We start from the raw sequence: 19,425 nt of genomic DNA on the forward strand, positions 1-19,425 counted from the left end.
AATAGGCACATGTTTCTAAAACCAAACCCTGAGCACCCCTATTTACAAGTGTTTTTGATTTACAAGGTATGTATTTGGCATCAATATCTGTTTCATAAAAAAATGATGTCACATTAGTACTACATTAGAAATCCGTTTTTTAGGAAAATGTCTATTGTTTCGTTAGCCATTTTTCTAGAAAACATTTTTTCGAACCATGCCTTAGAAATCGAGGAAGGCATGGTTTGAGAAAACACTCTTCTGCCCCTTTTGATGTTTTCATGTTTTTTATATGGACAAATTTCTTAAACTATCCCTACTATTTAGCTATAGACTAACTATACCCTTATTGTTTACATATTGTCTTAAACTATCTATCTTTACTGTTGCTAACGAAGAAAAACGAAATATTAAATATGTCCTCCATTATTCCTCAAAATTTCAAAATAAAACCCGAACAGATGAAAATTTTCAAAAAATATAGGAAGCAGATCGTTGCTCAGTCTCCCATCTTCATTTCTATCTTGGTGATTCATGGAATTCACATAGGAGCTTTATAGCACATCCCAACTGTATATTGGGAATATCTTCCAATGACAAGTACGGGAGATGTTCTCGATACACTGTTTATAAGCATATAAGTTATCATACAATTGTGTATGAGATTTAAAAAAAGTTATAGCTTTATCAAATTTCAGTGTGGCACATCACTTGGTGATTCAAGGGGTTCACATAGGGGCCTTATATCACATTCCAACTATGTATTGAAAATATCTTCCAATGACAAGTACAGGAGATGTTCCCAATGCATGTTGAGATGTGCATGTGGGGCATGCCTATGATCTCTGATTCAAGATCACCCAGGTGGTTCAAGAAATACTAATTTTGTTCAAGAAAAACCTTCATGAATCCCCAAGCTAATTATTGCAGCAATGTTTTTTTTTAGAAAAAAAAAACGGCTTGTAAAACACGTTTAAATAGTATTTCTATTTTTTTCCTGATGTGGAGATATTCCCAATACAAGGTTGCAAGAGGCTGTTCGAATGATATAAGCACAGGTTTACATTGACTAAAGCCGAACTCGAAAATGGTTTCCTTGAACAAGATATATCTTTTAAGGAAAAAAAAAAAAGAACAAGCCCTAAAATAAATATGTAGAGTGCAAAACCCTTAATTTTGTATCATTTTGTATGCATCTGAGCCTTATGGGTAAAAATGGTAAATTCTTTAATCTATCTGAACAATATTTATTATAAGAAAACACGGATAAACAATTGAGACTTTAAGAACAACAAAAAACCCCCACTCACAACTCTGATCTAGGGCGTTAATGGGTCAGTTTAAGTGATAAACCGGCATTGACCTGATCCTAACCCATCAGGTCAGGCTTAATCAAGTTAATTTTGGATTGGGTTCAAGTTGAGGTCAGACCCAGACAAATCTGACTTATCACTCAAATACTTTTAGGGGTGGAGCCAGGGGGACCCTTGAGTCATGACTCTCACTGTGGCCTAAAAATCCCCGCTTATTCATCTATATTTTATCCTTCCCCCACTCCTTACCCTACTGTTCCCCCACCCCCAATGGTTCATCCATATTTATCCCCCTCCCCCCAAATCTAGTGAAGTTGTGTTTGGTTTGAAGGAAAATATAGAAAAAAGTAGGCAAATCTTTACAAACCTTGTAAAGGTTTCCCTGCCTTTCCCTACCTTTTCCTTTAAATCAAACATAGCCTTAGATTTTGGCTCCTCTCATAAAAAATCCCTGACTCCACACCTGAACACTTGTACATATATTGATATAATCTTGATTGATCCTCTTGCATATTGCATAACAGGTGTACTAATTGTGGGGTGTCTTGGGTCGGGTTTAGTATCCTATTATATTTTATACGGTCAGATTGGGTTATGTTGAACCAAACCCATACCGAACTTAATCTATCAATCCCCTATGCTAGTAAGCATTCGTATACATTTCCACATGAAACTGATAACTACAAACATTAACTATTTCTTTTGGCAATATTTTTTATTTTTATTCTAAAACAGTTTCTTGAATTATAGTGAATTGACCATTCTCGGGTCTACTGGTTTGATTGTTTGGTCTGGTCGGGTTATGAAGAATACTTTTTACTTGGGGGCCGTTTGGTAAGTCTTTTTGGGAAGATCTTCTGGTAGCTCTTATAGTCAAAAGATGCATTGAAAACTTGCATGAAAATCTGAGCAGCCTGAAGCTAGTTTGGCAGATACATGTCTTTTCATGTCTTTCTATGCGATAACAAAATGCAAAAGACGCGAAAAGCTTCATTTGGAGCTTCCCAAAATCAGCCCAAAATGGGTTTATCACATTTTTTTGGCATTTCAGCTTTTGATGGCTAGATCTACCACGAACCAAACAGGAATAGACCGAAAATTTATCAGCCCGACTTGTAAACTGTCGAAAGACCACGCGGAAAGACACGCCAAACAGGACCTTGGTCTTCAACTAAACAAAGTGGTCTATCCACTATCGATATATGTAGATTGTAACAGCATGAATCCTATCTTGCCATAAAATCATGAACAATCAGAAACACTTGTGAAATGCTATATGCCAAACACTTACTTTGGTCACTGTCTCCATTGGTTAGAGACTTAGGCCCTGTTTGGTTCACAGGAATAGGGATATGGAATTGGAATGAATTATTCCGATTTCAATCATTTGGTAGGCAGAATTGGAATCCTATTTCTATTTGTACTGGAATGACATTCCCCCAGTTGAGGGAATGGCCATTCCCTGCCCCTCCTTTGGGAATAAAATCCCATTCTTACTAATTGTAATTCTCATTCCCATTCTGAACCAAACAGACTAGAAATAAATCATTCCGATTCCAATTGCAAACCAAATAAACCCTTCGATCTCATTATTATTGCAGGCCAAAGAGACCATATTCATTATCACTTTCTACTGTTTTTACCCGACTCCAAATAGTTGAGTTTAAGGCTGTATTGTGAAGAATTAATTATTAATGCTATTTGCTGCAACTACCAGCACCACCACAGCTGCAATTGCTGCCACAACTACCATCATTGTTATATCACATATGCACACAATGGTGCTCTCTGTACATATCCATGAACCATCACCTTGTTCAATCAAGTTATAGAGTTGCTACGTATACAAGTGGGAATGAACATTATTGAAGCAATCTTGATAATGACAACACTTGACTGAGTGATTAGAATCAAGAGGGTTTCTGGAATCGATGCATTGCTTGCCGTTGCATTTAAATAATTTGCCACAATTCACATCATTGTTTTTCGCTTGTTTTTAGCATAAACGAGCAAAAATCCGTTTGTGCAAAAAAATACCAACATAATGGTGAAGTGGTAATGCATAGATTTCTGCGCAAGGGGGCATTGTAAAAGTTGAAACAAAAATAATTCAAAATTTGCACACAAATCATTTGGCGCTACCATGTATATGAGCAATTCATTTATCACCATTCAACTTTGACGGTATAGCCATTTATTTATTGTATGTTAAAAATATAATATTATATAATGCGTTAAAAATATAATATTATATAAAATTATATATTTTGTTACATGTATAAAGTATATATTGCATTTTATACAATAAAGGAATACGGGCCGAGATCACATAATCACTTGGCCATGTAAGCCTTTTATTTTTTATTTTTTTTGAACCATGTGGCTGTGTTGAAAAAACTTTCTTTTTGTGGTGCTCAAAAGTGGGGATTTTTCTGGTTCCAGACCTAACAACAATAAGAAAATGCCCTTTAGAACACTGGTTCTGTTACTGAATCAGATGGAATGCCAATACAAACATCAAATAAACACCCCCTAAGTGATCCTTTCAAGTTCTGGTTAAATGATGGTTTTCATGGGTTGAATAAGCACCCAACCTGTTTACTAGTAAAACAATGACCAAATGAATATTCCAGTTTTTAGTCCAATATGAGTTTTACAACATTGGTTTCCACTTTTCCATATTCCTCTTCTTGTGAAAGGATTTTAATTGGATTAGTCAGATTCTATCCAGGGAATGTTGTGAAAGAGGATGGATCGAATATCCCAGAATGTAGGGCTGCAAACGGTACCCGATTATCCATTTCCAAATTCAAATTCGATCCTATTAAGCCTGACCCAAGTTCGATCTGTTTATAATTGGATCAAATATCGATCTAAGGTCTACCCTATCTGATATGATATAACCTGATTCAATTTGATTTAAATATATATGCTCATTTATACTTTAAATATATTATATCTATCATTGAAGTTGGTCTTAATGTTGTATTTTCACTAAATTGTCATATGTTTAAGTTTTATAAAAGTAATTTTCAACTCATTTTGTTCATAAAATATATTATTAAAATCATTTTTAGCTCATCTTATTAATTATATGTAATATTTTGATTAGTTTTAGTCTAATTTATTTATACTATTTAATATCCAATTATGATCCCAATTCGATTCGAATCCGCTAGATATTTAATAGATATGATCTGATTTGGATTCAAATATTAACAAATCAAATTTAGATATGCCTATATCCAATTCGATTAGCTTGTAGCCCTACTAGAATGTAATTAAACATGTACACTAATCACTTGAGAATATTTTGGAATAAGGGTAAAATGGGGAAGATAAAGAAGCTTTTGGAACTTGCTTCACTAAAATTCTATAAATAGGGGTTTATACCCATTTAATGGGATTTTCAACCCACTATTTACCCTTGATGATGTGTGTTTTGGCAGTTCCCGGCTAGATAGTCACTAAGATGCCTAGCTGAATAATCCCTACCTGGAATGTGGCTTGGACGCCTAGCTGAATGGTGACGAGCTGGAGCGGTGGTTCTGATGCCTAGCTGAATGGTGACGAGCTAGAGCGGTGGCTCTGATGCCTAGCTGAATGGTGATGAGCTGGAAAGGTGGCTCTGATGCCTAGCTAGATGGTGACGAGCTGGAGAGATGATTCTGATGCCTGGATGAATGGTGACAAGTTAAAGAGGTGGCTCTAATGCCTAATTGAATGGTGACGAACTAGAGAGGTGGTTCTGACACCTAATGAATGGTGACGAGCTAGAGAGGTGGCTCTAATGCAACTTGCAAGGAAACAGTGTCAGAGTGCCCAAGTTGCTTTACCCAGTGTGGGCACTCCGATCCTTAAGTCAGCGAATTAGAGATTTTAAGATAGTTAAATGTGAGGGAACTAGAGAGCTGTGAGAACTAAATTGCGCATCAACCTGGGTCTCAGGGGTTGATACCCTTATATAGTTGGGTTGCTATGGGTCTCGCAAAATGCTCCCGGAATCCTCAGCCCATGACGTAGGGGTCCGTTCCGCTTTGGAAGGAGGACAATGTGTCAGTTAATAAGGCTTATTGTTTCCCTCCGATTCGGGCGGGATGAGGATAAGGCCTATGGTTACTCGGCACGATTCCGAAAGGTTTGGAGACAACTGGCAAGCTTCTAGAGAGGTAGGTCGCTAGGTTGGCAACAGAGACAGGATGCCAAGTCGGCGGCAAAGGCAGGTCGCCAACTAGGACCCCATTTTGGCTAAGGCAAGTTGTCACCTAGGTGATGCTGGGATGTAGTCCAACTGTTTTGATATGCCATGTGTCATGATGTCAATGGAGGACCAAATCTACCCTCATCAACCCTCTAACCCGTAAGCCATTGTTGATCCATTACCATTATAGGGGAGGGGACCTCTATTTTCATAATGCCTAATGGAATCAGCGATTGAGCAACACCATAGTAGGGGATCGGCGAGCTTACTCCGGTAGCGATGGAGGAGGTGATGGGCCCCATGGGTTGGTCTCTTAATGGTCAGTCTAACTCTTCGAATTTGAAATCTTTAAATATGAGTGGGGAAATTGTAAGGTATTACGAAAATGTGGAGGTTGGATCGCCTATTGTTTTCTCATTTGGGATTCATGGTCCGCGAGCTAGACCTCTTCTAGGCCAAGTGAGGGTGGGCAAACTATGGTTTTTATTTCCATGATTTAAAAGAGGATGAAGCCTATATTTGCACCTAGAAGGGGTATCAACATCTAATTTTTGCTTGGTCCCTTCATCTTAGCTTTTTACACCCTCTTTTGAGACCCAAAATTTGAAAACAAAACCAAATCAACCTAAGACTTGTCAAAACCCAAAATCCCCTCCCATGTGTCAAACACCCGTCTAAACTACACAAATAAACTAAAAATTAATGAGACCATTGAGATCAACATCTGACACTATATAGGTTTTAATACTCTGATCAGACACAACCCCTAAACTTAGGAAACTATAACTTGTTTACATGTTGAATTTCATGACCAAACTCTAAAGATCTATTGTACCTCTTTGTATGTATAAAAGTAAAGTTTTGTGCGTGTGTGTGTGTGTGATACACAAAATCAAGCTTGAAACCCAAATAAGGTTGGGCCCACACTTAAGCTATAGCCCTTGTCACATTTGATAAGCCCAACCCAACCCATGATTAACACACTTCATTCTCTCTAATCATTCACGAACTCTTTGGTCCTTTGGTTCTCCTGCAACTTTGTTATCACCTAAATTCAATTTCTATAAACATTCCAACAAGCAAGTCAAGTCAATCCAACATCAACCCAACAATGATTTTATTGATATTTATATTTACCAACATTTATGGGATTTAAAATAAATAAGACAAATTTCAAAACTAATAACTTTGTATTAATTTATAAAAATTTTCTTAAATTTATTAACTTTATTATTGTTAGATAATTTCGTATTAATTTTAAATGAATATTAAATTTTAATTTATCTTACTATTTTTATTAACTTATCAAGATAAATAAATTTTATTAATTAAAAATATACTTTTATTAATTTCGTAAATTTTATTAATAAAATTTAATTTTTGTTAATTTTATGACTTTTTATTATTTTATTTAACTTTATTCTATTAATGAAAAATTATTTTTATCAACAATAAAAATTAAGATCATAAGTAGATTAAAATTTTTATGATAACCAATTTGTTTTAAATTTTCTTATTGAATAATTTTAAAATGCATGGGATATTTTTATTAATACTTTTTATTATTTATAATTAAAATTTGTTAATAATTATATCATATTTCAAAAAAAAATAAAACCATTAATAATTATGCATTTTTATTAATAATTGTTACTAAATGGGCGTTTATATTAAGTGGGTTTTAAATTATAATTTTAAGTTTGAAATGGAATTTAAACCGGTTATAATTATAATTAAATGTAACTTTACATTTCAAATATTAATAGTTTTATTGTTGAGTGAAATAAATGATATTTATTTTGAAATGCAATTTGCTTAACTAATTAACTTAAAAAGTAATTAACATTTAAATGGAAGATGATTATTTAGCCAATAACAGTGGACAATTGAATATTAAATGGGTTATAAGTTATAATTAAATAAAACTTTATTTTTATTATGAGGTATATAATAATTATAATGAAGTAAACTAATTATGTTTTAAAATGTATTTTGTTTGAATTTAATATTTTATTAATTAAATGGAATAATTGAGGAGAGAGAGAGAGAGAGAATTAGTGTTACATAGTTATTGGAGGAGAGTTGATAGCATGAATAATGAGAGAATAATTGGTGGAGTTAATGAGAAAGAGGAGAGAGTTAATGAATAATTATAATGGTGATTTAGTCTCTCTTTCTCTCATTTTGGGTGCATTCTTCACAAAAGTCTCGCTTCATTGATTGTTTAAAAAATGATGTGGATTTATAAAAACAAATTAAAAAGAAACAGACCCACCCTTGGTTTAATAAAATTACATGGCATCTTTAGCTTGTAAAAAATGGAGCCACACATCTCTATTTTACAGATCGTGAAAACCAACTTTGTCCGTGTCAAATTCCTATATCTAAGGACAACCCACTAAAAGTTAGAGTTTTGATTAATAATCTCTCTCTCTCTCTAAGCCAAACGCAAAAGGTAATCAATCATCCAAGGGAAAGAAGCAAGACACTGCTACGTACATTCTCTTTCATGGGGAACCTGTTCCTCTTCTCATCTACAACCCCTAACAACTGATGCACCCCAATATAAACAACCAGAATCAAACCCAAGAGTTTCTTTTCCATTCAACACCCACCAACGGCACTTTCACCTTTCATGGCTTGTAACTGCTAACAATGGAGACGGAGCTCCAAAGCGTGGAAACCTCATCACAAATATCATCAGTAAGTAACGAAGGCAGCTACTTTAGAGACTCGGACCTGAGCGATGATCTCAGGTACACGAGCTTGAGAGACATGATTCCAAATTCTCCAACAGATGAATGTTCAATACCAGATGGATCTGCATTCGAATTCGACTCCAGCAATATTTCCATCCGGAACCAGTTGGTGAAGCAGGCAGCATCTGCTTACGTTCAGTCAGCGAAGATCCTCATCACCCGCAACCAGAACTGCCTAGTCAGGCTGTGGAGGAAGTTAACCAGCAAATCTGGCTGGCGTTCCTGTTGGCGCATTTATGTTCGGAACCCATTGCGTGGCTGTGCTAGGCTCATTTATCGACTCATGTGTTACGTTGTAAATCAAATTGGTAGTGTTTGGGGTAGAAGGAATGCAATTGCTTGAAGTAGTAGTTGTTAATTAATTTGTGAATAATGGATTTTTCTTGAGGTATGTGATTTTCTTTTCTCTCCAATGTGTTTTTTATTTTAAATTTGAACTAATATTCCTTATGTAATTATATTTGTTAATTTGTGTCATGCATTGCTTACGATTGGTGGATATGTGATGTTATTTATTTATTTATTATTATTATTTTTTGAGGGGAAGGACTTGGACTTGTTTCGGTTTGGATCTCATTGATACAGTCCTTGGTTATGATCCAAAGAGATAAAATGTCTTCAATGAGAGACCAGAGAAATCGGCCCAATCTACCATGACTTAAGGCTCAGTTTGGAAGGAGTATAAATAAAAATATGTAGTGTAAAATTTTGCATGTATTTGTACTGTGCATATTTATATTTGTATTCTTTCCAAACTGAGCCTAAGGTTTGATCTTTAGACCCTATTTAATTTGTTTGAATTACCCATTTATTTACACTAGTACAAATGTATACGAGTGCAAATTCTGGTTTATTTTTGCTTCTAATTTTACTTTGCTTTCCTTCAGACTTTACTTTCACTTCATTTGCATTTTAAATGAACAAAACGAAGTAAAATCCAAAATGAAAGTAAATTTGAATTTGCTCTCACTTTGTTTGCACTTGCACAAGTAAAATTGCACTACAAACAAATTAGGCCTGACAAATGAAAGAAAGTATGGATTACTTTAGTAAAATAGTCTGTAATTAAATATTTGTTGCAGTTAGAGTCCGGGTCTGCTTCTCACAGAGTACTCCTGATACCAACCTCACAGCATGTCTCAGCCACACATCGGAAACATCTCCCTTACTCGTGTGTTATTATTAATGGGAAGATGTTCCTAATGCACGGTGGGATGTACTGTGAGGTTGGTGTGAGGAGCAAATCCCTATTCTGCTCATAGATTTTCCTCTCAAAGAAATACTATAATCAAAACTCTTTTCTGTTTTATCCCCTCTAACCCCAAGATCTTGAACTTTTCCTGAATTTATTTTCAAGCTCGTAATAGATCTTTTCAAGCATGCAAATGAAAATAAAGTACAAAAATGCGGGTGAAGCCCTCTGCCCATATGTAACGGATCATGGTCCTCTCTGCAGGAAACATCTAGCCCATTCTCAGCCTATGGGCCTTGGTCTATACGGACTTCTTTGCCAAGCTATACTTGGATTAGAAGTTTGAGACCAGCCTGCCAACTAGACATGCCTGACATAAGCCTAATACATACACATATACATACAGTTACTTTGTGAAATAGGTGTGTCATGATTTCCAGTCAAAAGGGGTTTAATCTCTATCGGACAGTTTTAAATTGAGCATATCCTCCAAGCTGCAGCAACAAATGGGCCGTCAAGCAAGAAGCCCAACTAATTCAATAAGGCTATCTCAGTAGTCACAATTTTTCTCTTGCTTCAAAAACTCAATCAAACCCTAACTCAACCTGGCCACACCCTATTCGGCTTGAATCGAACCAAACTCAAGGTTGAGGAATTAATACTTTGGGTTGGTTAGATCAAGTTCCCTTGGGCTTATTTTGGCTTTTCTACACTAGGTATTGGCTTTCTATGATCCCTACTCTCAACGTGTTCAATTTCAGTCTTTCCATTCATAAGAACTCCATTGATGAGACAAATTTGGGCCCACCTACGTTCCATATTTAAGGTTGGGTTGGCTCTTAACCTGAACCAAACCCATCTAATTTATATCTTTGCTTTATTAAGAGAGTGAAAAGGGGTTAATGGAGATCTAGAGATTTAATGGTGGGGAAATGTTACAAAAATTTACTATTGGGAGGGGGTTAAGAATGATTTTATTAGAGATATAATGATAGATTTTATTAGAAAAAATTAAGTCCTAAGAGAGTTTTTATTGCAAATTACATTTTTATAATTTAAATAAAAATAGATAACCAAACGTGTGAAAAATGAGAGCATAATAATGTGTGAGCTCTGTGGCTAAAAGGACCCCTCAATTGCCCTCTTTCCTCCTAATATAGATACAGATAGGTCCATCATTTGACAGAGTTTTCAAGCTTGGATCCGTTATGCTGTGGATTGGGTTGTAGCGTTCATATCCATATGGCTATGGAACCAATAATAACAACCCATACCAGCCATAAAAGCAAAGTGATTGAATGGGTGGTTGTGGGCCATATGTATTTTATTACTGGTGTGGTGCATTATCATTGGTTACTCAACCCTTTACCCAACCATTTCCTTCAGCTAATCTGCATTTTCATGAAAGTATTAGCTGAGGTCCTGTTAGTCACTCTTTTTATTTCCTCCATGCCCTTCTGTCTTCCTCTCTTCCTATCCTTCCCTTTCTTCCTTTTTTTTTACGCTTAAGACTTTGATTTCCGCATTTTCTTCAATTGATCCATGCATTTTGACATTTCAAATCTCAAGCCCCTTGGCTCTTGGTCATGAGTGTATTATATGGTTTATCTTTTGAGCTTCTCTAAATGAAAACAACAAAACACAAAGAAAAGTAGTGAACAAAGAGAGAACAAACAAACATACATGAGTGAGCCAACCCATCATCATTGATGGGTTTGTATTTCTATGTAAAGAGATAGAAATGCAGTTAGAGTTACAAGATAACCAAGGGATTGTTCAGTAGTATGGTTGAGAAAAGTGTAGTATGTTTTGGACCACCCCACCCCACCATGGTGTGTTTTAGAACCATGGTTCTAGAATGTCATATATATATAAGATTTAACATAAATATAATTAAATTCAATACCTAAAACTATGGGCAATATTTCTCCGAATGTCTTACATAGGGATGCACATCATTGGATGAGGGCAAATGTATTAATTCCTTGTCAAGCCTACATATTGCTTTGCATGTTCTTCTAAAATGAACACTGGTAGTGTTTTTGAAATGTTGGAATTGAGCAGCAATTAGACGATTCTTTTCATTATCACCAATTGTTAATGAAAAAACTGCAATCACTCCTCGACTATGATGTGTCGATTGTTTTCCAAAAGGCCATGTTGTCTCAAAAGATTTGCAGTTGTTCCATTCTAAGTATATCATAAATTGTATCAGGATGCTCTAAATCCTTTAATTGGTACTTGATATATGCATGCCCACTCATCGATGAAGTACAATACGGTTGTCTATTGAAGTAGGTATTATGATACTTCATAATTCCTGATAAACAAATAAGTTCTAATAACTCATATTCTTGATTGTCTAATGATTCCAATGGAATTATCCTTCTCTTTCTTGAATGATCCAAGTTACTATGCTATAACAAAAAATCTATGTTCAAATGTGTATCTACAAATTAGAATTGGTGATGGAACATTGAACTGAATCAATGCAATAATGCAATTATAAAATAACTAATGCCAATAAATTCATACGAAGTAGCATATACTAAGGATAGTGAATTATTATCATTTAGTACAAAGAGTTCAAACAAGAGTTCTACCAAGCATGGAAAAACCATCAAATAAGAGCTTTGTTAACAAAGTTCCAAAAAATAAACACAATATGTTCTTAGTAAATGATGTTTAATTTCTAATGTCTATAATTAATCTTTAAACCTTTTCCCCTATTTTAGCTATTTTCTAAAGCCTTTGTAGCCATGTTATTTGCAAATCAAGAGTTAATGCCATGAACATATCTCCCTACATTCTTTTTTTGAAATAACTTGCCTGCCTTTAGCACCTTTCCAACATCAATATCACTAATAAATTGAAACTCATTCACAACTTCCATGCACTTTGTAATAGAAAAATTTTGCCTTTGGTGTTGTTAACTCTTTTTCTAGTCTAGCCTCAAATTTTTTTTTTCTGAATTTTCATCTCGTAAAGTCTTATCTTAGATTTGATCAATTCTAGCAAAGCTTGTATTGCACACATAATTTCATAAGAATCTCTCTTATTCTTATACTTCCTCATTGGCATACCACTCACCCTAGCTTGTCAATCATTCACATCACAAACTTTTGATGAACTATTTTGCATGTGATTCATTCAATGTTTAGATTTCACTAGAAGAATAGCTTGTCCAAGCATCTTGGGCCTGTGGGACATGTTTTCTATCTTCATTAGATGGTACATCTATTTGGCCATAAGCTCCTATCTAAAATCTTTAAGTAAGTTTTGTAATTTCCAATGTGAGGCAAGACTTAAAAAAGAGAAGAAACAAGACAAAGCAAAGGTTTTAGTGGGAACTTTAAAACCATTTTCCAAAGATAATGTGTTCCTACTATGTTATTAGTCAATCAAACACCAATTAGATTTAATTTCCAATCAAATGAAAATCCAATAACCCCCCACTTTGTCTCTCTCAATATAAAGTACTATGACATAGTTACGCACATAAGGTGTTTTGTAATTTAAACCCTCAATTAGTACAAGTTTCAAAATCTTGTCAAAGTTATTGGTGGTGGAATCTTAAACCAAATACTCTTTAGACAAGTTAGAAATATTTATACACATAATAATGTCATGTTTGTTCAAGAGTTTCAAATCTACTCAACACTGTTACGACCATGCGTTGCTTTCGTGGTTTTCATGAATGATCTCGAGAGTAAAACTCAAATTCTCATAAGAAACAACACCACTTCAATGTTTACATAAGTGAAGTTCCACTTAACGCATTTCAAAACTTCATTAAGAGTTTAGATCATCCTCTTCTCATAATGAATAACACCATTTGTATTTATTTGTGATGGGAAATCCCTTAATCTTAGTGTAATAGTCACATCATAGTAACTTATTATCCATTAAACTTAATATTGATGCCTTTTGGTTCAAGTTGGGTTACCATTACTAGTGACTAAGTAAAGGATTTTAACGTCACATCTTTAGTTGCTATTTTAACCAATTCTCTAGGCAATTCATTGGTAAGAGGATCAACCAATTTTTTACTCAACTTAACATATGTTATAGTGATATGTTATTCTGAATTATCTACCTAACATATTCATGTCTCAAACTTGTGTCTAGACTTGTCACTATAAGTGCTACTATAGGCTCTTGATAAAGTTGCTTCACTATCATAGAAAATGAAAATTAGAGGCACAAGACTAAGCCACAATTTTATATTTGATAAGAAGTCTCTAATCCATTCAACTTTCTTTCTAGTAGTTGCCAAGGCTATGAATCCAAAATCCATGGTTGATTGAGATATACAAATTTGTCTCTTGGATGCCCAAGAAATTGCAATCCAACAAGAATAAAGATCCATCCAAATGTGGACTTGTTATCTCCATTACCGATAATCTAATTTGCATCAATATATCTTTTTAAGTATAGTTAGATAATCATAGTAGAATAAGCCAAAGTCCCAAGGTCCTTTTAAGGTATTTTACAACTCTCCTAATTACCTTCCAATGCTTTGCACTAGGATTATTTGTAAACCTACTAAGCTTATACATAGCATATGTGATATCAAATCTAGTACAAAGCACAGAATACATTAGTCTTCCAATCACACTAGCATATTCAAGTTGTGTAACTGATCACCCAGAATTCTCTACTAATTTTATTATAGAATCATATGGTGTGCTATATTCCTTAAGTCCTAGATGCTTTAATTTCTTAGGTATCTTCTCTAATGTGATTGGCTTAATGAATAACCCACACTATGTTTTTTAAGTTTGACTCCCAAGATACTTCTCATGGATCTTTCATCTTAAAAATAAAGGAAAAATAATTTTTAGTTTTAGTAGTGTCAATTATGTTAGTACCAACAATAAGCATGTCATCAACATAAAAACATACAATCACATCATAATTTTCAGTAAATTGTGAATAAATGCATCTATCAGTACTATTATGCTTAAACCCAAAAACTAAACTGCTAAAATCAAAATTCTCATGCCATTGCTTAGGTACTTGTTTCAAACCATACATTGATTTCACCAATTTACAAACATTCTTCTCATCTCTAGGAAGGACAAATCTCTCCGATTGCTCCATATAAGCTTCTTCATTTAAAACACCATTTAAGAAAATTGTTTTAACATCCATTTGATGAATAAATAAATGATAAATGTATGCAAGTATTACGAATGTTATAATAGAAGTTATTTTAACTAGTGGTGTATAAGTGTCAAAGTAATCAATACATTTTCTTTGACTGAACCCTTTGGCTAGCAATCTAGACTTAAATGTTTGTAATGTTCTATCAATGTTGTATTTCTTTCTAAATACCCATTTACACTTAATTAATTTTGATCTCAAAGGTAAATCTACTAATACCCATGTGTTGTTAAACATTATCAAATCCAATTCATCATTTATACCTTCATTGCAAAAGGCAACATCTCTAGATGGTAACCATTCAGTTACTAACTCAACTAGGGGTGAGTAGAGAAATTTAGTTTCTTAGTTTTTGTTTCCTTAGTGATTGGTGTTCGTGGACCATATTACCGGGACCGTTTAGAAAAATGGTAAAAATGGACCAAACCAACCAAACTTGCACGACTCGACCCAATTTGGTCAGTTCACAAATCAGTTGTGTTGGCTTTGGTTTTATTGATCGTAGAACCTAACTTATCGGTTTGGTTATAGGTGTTGACTTTATAAATAGACCTGTTCATGGGTTGGGCCATGCCGGGCTTTCACTCTTCATTAACATATTTTTTTTAAGGTCGAAGCCCAAGCCCGACTTGACCATGGGCCTACAACTTGGGCCTGAGCCCGGCCCTCATAAAAAGCCCGAAGCCCAAGCCTGGGCCCAAGCCCGAACTCTAAAGCTCAGAGAGAGAGAGAGAGAGAGAGAGAAATTATAAAGAAAAAATAAAAAAGTATATATTAAATTATTAATATATATTATAATAAATATTATATAAATCAATCGGGTTGAGCTTTTTTGACAAATCTCGAGCCCGGCCTGAAACACAATCGGGCTTGGTGTTTTGGGCCCGAGGTCAGGCCCGCGAGCCTAACTACTTGTCCAAACCCGACCGGGGTGCAGGTCGGGCCATCGGGCTACCCAACCCATGAACAGGTCTATTTAAAAACCAAGTTTAAACTGAACTAACAAGATCGGCTTCAATCAATGTAAAACCCATTCAAACAGCCTTTACAACCTTACATTGGGAATATCTCCATTCTTACGTGTTTTATTTCATGGGGAGATGATATTCCTAATACAAAGCTATAAAGTTGTTCGAATGGGCCTTGTGATGACTGAATCCCGTTTCTAAACTAACTACCCATTTATCATAGGTTATTGATATACATGGCATACAAGCTAAAACTCTTTTTTTTTTTTTTGGTAAAACGTAGAATCATTCCATTAAAACATCTGAAGGTACAACGGGAGCCAACAAATTGGCTTAATCCAACAGAGAGGATAACCAAGCCAGTGCAAAAGCAACCCAAGCACCTTTCAAACAAGACCTACTAGCCAAAAAATGAGCCACTGATTTCTATGAGCTAGGAATATGCTCCTAGATGACTGAATCAAAAACATTTAAAAAAACATCCATTTCATTAGCTAGCATCCAAACTTCACTAGATAAGGAAGAAAGTTTTCCTTTGAAGAAGACAACAATAGGCAGGTAGTCAGAGTAAAATTTAATATGATTAAAACCCAGGTCTCTGGTTGTTTTAACTGCAGTAAGAATAGCAAAAGCTTTAGAAAACATAGCAGAGCGAGGCACAATTGAAGTAAGAGTTAGCTGCAACAAAAGATCCATTAGGCGATAGAATAAAAAAGCCACAATCCGCATAAGAATCAACAACCCATCTACTGTCAGTCCACACATGAGCAAAATTACCACCAACTACAGAAGTATTACTTGACTACCTATTGGGGCTCATCCAAATCACCCAACCCCTGTGCAGATGGCTGGTATGAGAGACTTCCTGCATCAGCCTATTTGCAAAGGTCAGAGTAAGAGCAGGATTATTTATCTTTCCTTCAAAGACACAAGCATTTCTCCTGAGCCAAACACCCAACACAAAATAAAGAAGTTATCACAAATGAGTTTGAGATCATGCTTATACATTGCTGAATTTTGAATCCAACTCATAATCTGGTCCTTAATTGAGATGGTAGAGCAAGAATCAAAAGGTAACCCAAGAGGTGAAGCAAACCATGTTGGATGAACGGAATCACGGTATAGTAGTGCATGATCAATAGTTTCCGGGCTGGACTTACAGAGTGGACAAGTGGGATCAATCCCTATCATACTTTTAGCAACTTCCACTTTTACTTGGATACCTCCATGCAAGGCCTTCCAAATAAAAGTTTTAATTTTAGGAAGCACTTTTGAGCCCCATAATTGTTTCCAAACCTTAGGCTCAAGAGAAACAACATTCCCATTTTGAACTTCAAGCTCTACCTTTAAGTTTTTTCAGATCCAGTAAGCTGACTTAATAGTAAAAGAACCATTATTACTTAGAGTCTAGCTAATCCTATCAGGGCAATCCAATGAGGGAAAATATATTAAGAATTTTCTCAGCTACCTCAGAGGGGAACAAAGCTCAAACTAGACCCACATTCCAGCCATTACCATTTGTGTTTCTGAGTTCACTCACATTGTCTAGTGTGCAACCAACTAGTTTAGCTATGTTAACCACAAAATTCCTTGCTGATGGGGACCAAAGATCATTCCAAACACTCCTCCAACCCCAAGAACAACCCTTCCTTCCTTGAGCAGATAAGAAAGAGCTATTAGCATGATATTTTGCCTTATAAACTTTGGCAAGGAGAGAGTTGGGGTTCTTTAGGATCCTCCATGCTTGGCGAGTAAGGAGAGCTTTATTAAAACAGCAGCGGTCTTTGAAACCAAGGCCCACATTGCTTTTGTTTTTACACACTTGAGACCACTTGATCTAATGACTCTTCCTGCCTTGACCTGTATGTCCCCACTTGAAATTTCTTTGCAACTTAGTGATAGTGTTGTGGGTTTCCTTTGGCAAAAGCAAACAGGACATAGAGTAAACCGGAAGAGATGAAGTAACTGACTTGAACAGTACTTCTCTACCTACCAATGATAAGAGATTATGTTTCCAACCTGCAACTCTATTAGCTACATTTTCAATGACAAAACTAAAAGTCGGGTTTTTTTATCTTTGGATTTCAGAGGGAAGAGCCAAGTAGGTACAAGAATTGAGCACTCGTTGCATCCCAAGAGCTCTGGCCACTAGTTTTTTGAAATTTCTCGTAAGTGTTTTTATTGAACATTACCTTAGACTTATTGAAGTTAACTTTCTGTCCTGAAGCACCACCAAACATATCAAGGACATCCAAAACCTCTTTTGCCTCATCAAAATTTGCCTTGGCAAAAACAAAACTATCATTGGCAAAAAATAAATCGGAGAAGTACAGATAGGCCCAATACAGATTTCAGATTTCCACTGCAGAGCTATAAACATTTAAAAGGTCAAAAACCCCCACTCTACACACCAATGCCCACCCATAAATTGACATCAATTCCGAGTTGGCATCCACCCCAACTGTACTTTCGGCCTACAAATTCTGTCCCTGGACTGATTGGTCATTCTTCCAAAAATAAATGGGTGATAACAAGTGCCATACCATTAACTTTAAAATTGGAGATCTTCCTTTCCCTGAGTTTTGCACTAAGACTAGCTGCAAGACCTTCGGATACTACTACTAGCTAAAACTCTTGTAATTTTTATTTATTTATTGTGATGTTATTTGTACTTTTTCAATTTTGTCCAAGTCCATAAAAATTGAAAAAAAATAAGACAAAAATGAGGTCCACCTCCCCTGGACCCTATGGTCTGATTGTCAAATTTGTAAAACTTGCACGTTTGGATGAATGAAGTCCATCTCTCCTACCACCTAGTCTTACTTCATCGTGGGGATCATACTCCTGCCTAGTTGCTCCATATAAATAGTTAGTAAATGGTAATAAATATAAAGAGCTTTTAATCATTTAATCAATTAAAGCGTGATATATGAAACAATATCACAGTCGGTTTTAGGAGCCAGCCAATCGGCTTCAACTAGCCCAAATGTCAACTTGACAATAACGGTTAAGTTAGTACAATTAAGGCCTCGTTTGTTTAGAAGAGGCCATTTACTCGGGTAAGTGTTTTCCAGAAAATATTTACACTGGCAAGTGTATTTACCCATGTTCCTTTTGTTAAATTTACACGGGTAAATGAGACCTTTCAAATTCTCCATGTTCTTTTGCCTCACCCACTTTTCTAGGTGAGTGGTTAATTTTTCTATGTTTTGTCATTTTTACCCTTGTGGTCCATGTTTTTTGGACTATATTATTTTATAAAAGAATGTTTAATGGGTTATATTAGCCCATTTTAAATAAAACTTGACAAAGGGCTTGTTTAATCCTTTGTATTCTTTTATCTCTGCAAGAAGTTCCAAACCTTCACACATTTTCTCTCAAATGCAGTTATATGTTTCACACATTCTTGTTTTGCTTAATTAATGTTTAAATGATTGATACAAGTGCTCTTAAGCACCATATTGGTAAGTTTATACAATAGAAAGAAGCTTGAGGGCCTAATAATTGTTCTTCTAGATCAAGAAAGAAAAATAGAAAAAAAAACTATTCATGTCTTTTTGTTTGATGTCCATCTTGTACACCATCTTTTTGTAACCACCCATAGATTACCAATTAAATAAAAGGTTGGCGGAAGAGTATGGATGATGTTTCTTATCTCACTCAAGCCATCTTCCAATTCCATGGGCCCATGCCAATATTATTGACCCACATTGTAGTATCAACCTAGTCACAATGGACTATCAATAGTAGAAGTTGTAACCTTTCGGTTTTCCTAACCCATGAGGAGGGCTACCTCCGTTTTACTAGTGTACAATATCCAATAGGACTGCCGAGAGCACAAATATTA

General features: G+C 35.2%; 1 long non-coding RNA gene across 1 annotated transcript; it reads right to left on the reverse strand.

Moving 5' to 3' along the window:
- Positions 1-16,135: 16,135 nt before the first annotated feature.
- Positions 16,136-16,519, reverse strand: LOC148862167 (uncharacterized). Its single transcript, XR_016112364.1, has 2 exons — positions 16,385-16,519; positions 16,136-16,189 (listed from the first exon to the last, which is right to left on the reverse strand). It is a non-coding gene; the product is annotated as an uncharacterized LOC148862167 (long non-coding RNA).
- Between the last annotated feature and the right edge of the window lie 2,906 nt (positions 16,520-19,425).

Source organism: Nelumbo lutea, chromosome 4 (assembly GCF_056320005.1).
Source record: "Nelumbo lutea isolate HS-2025 chromosome 4, American lotus-T2T, whole genome shotgun sequence".
Classification (NCBI taxonomy): Eukaryota; Viridiplantae; Streptophyta; class Magnoliopsida; order Proteales; family Nelumbonaceae; genus Nelumbo; species Nelumbo lutea.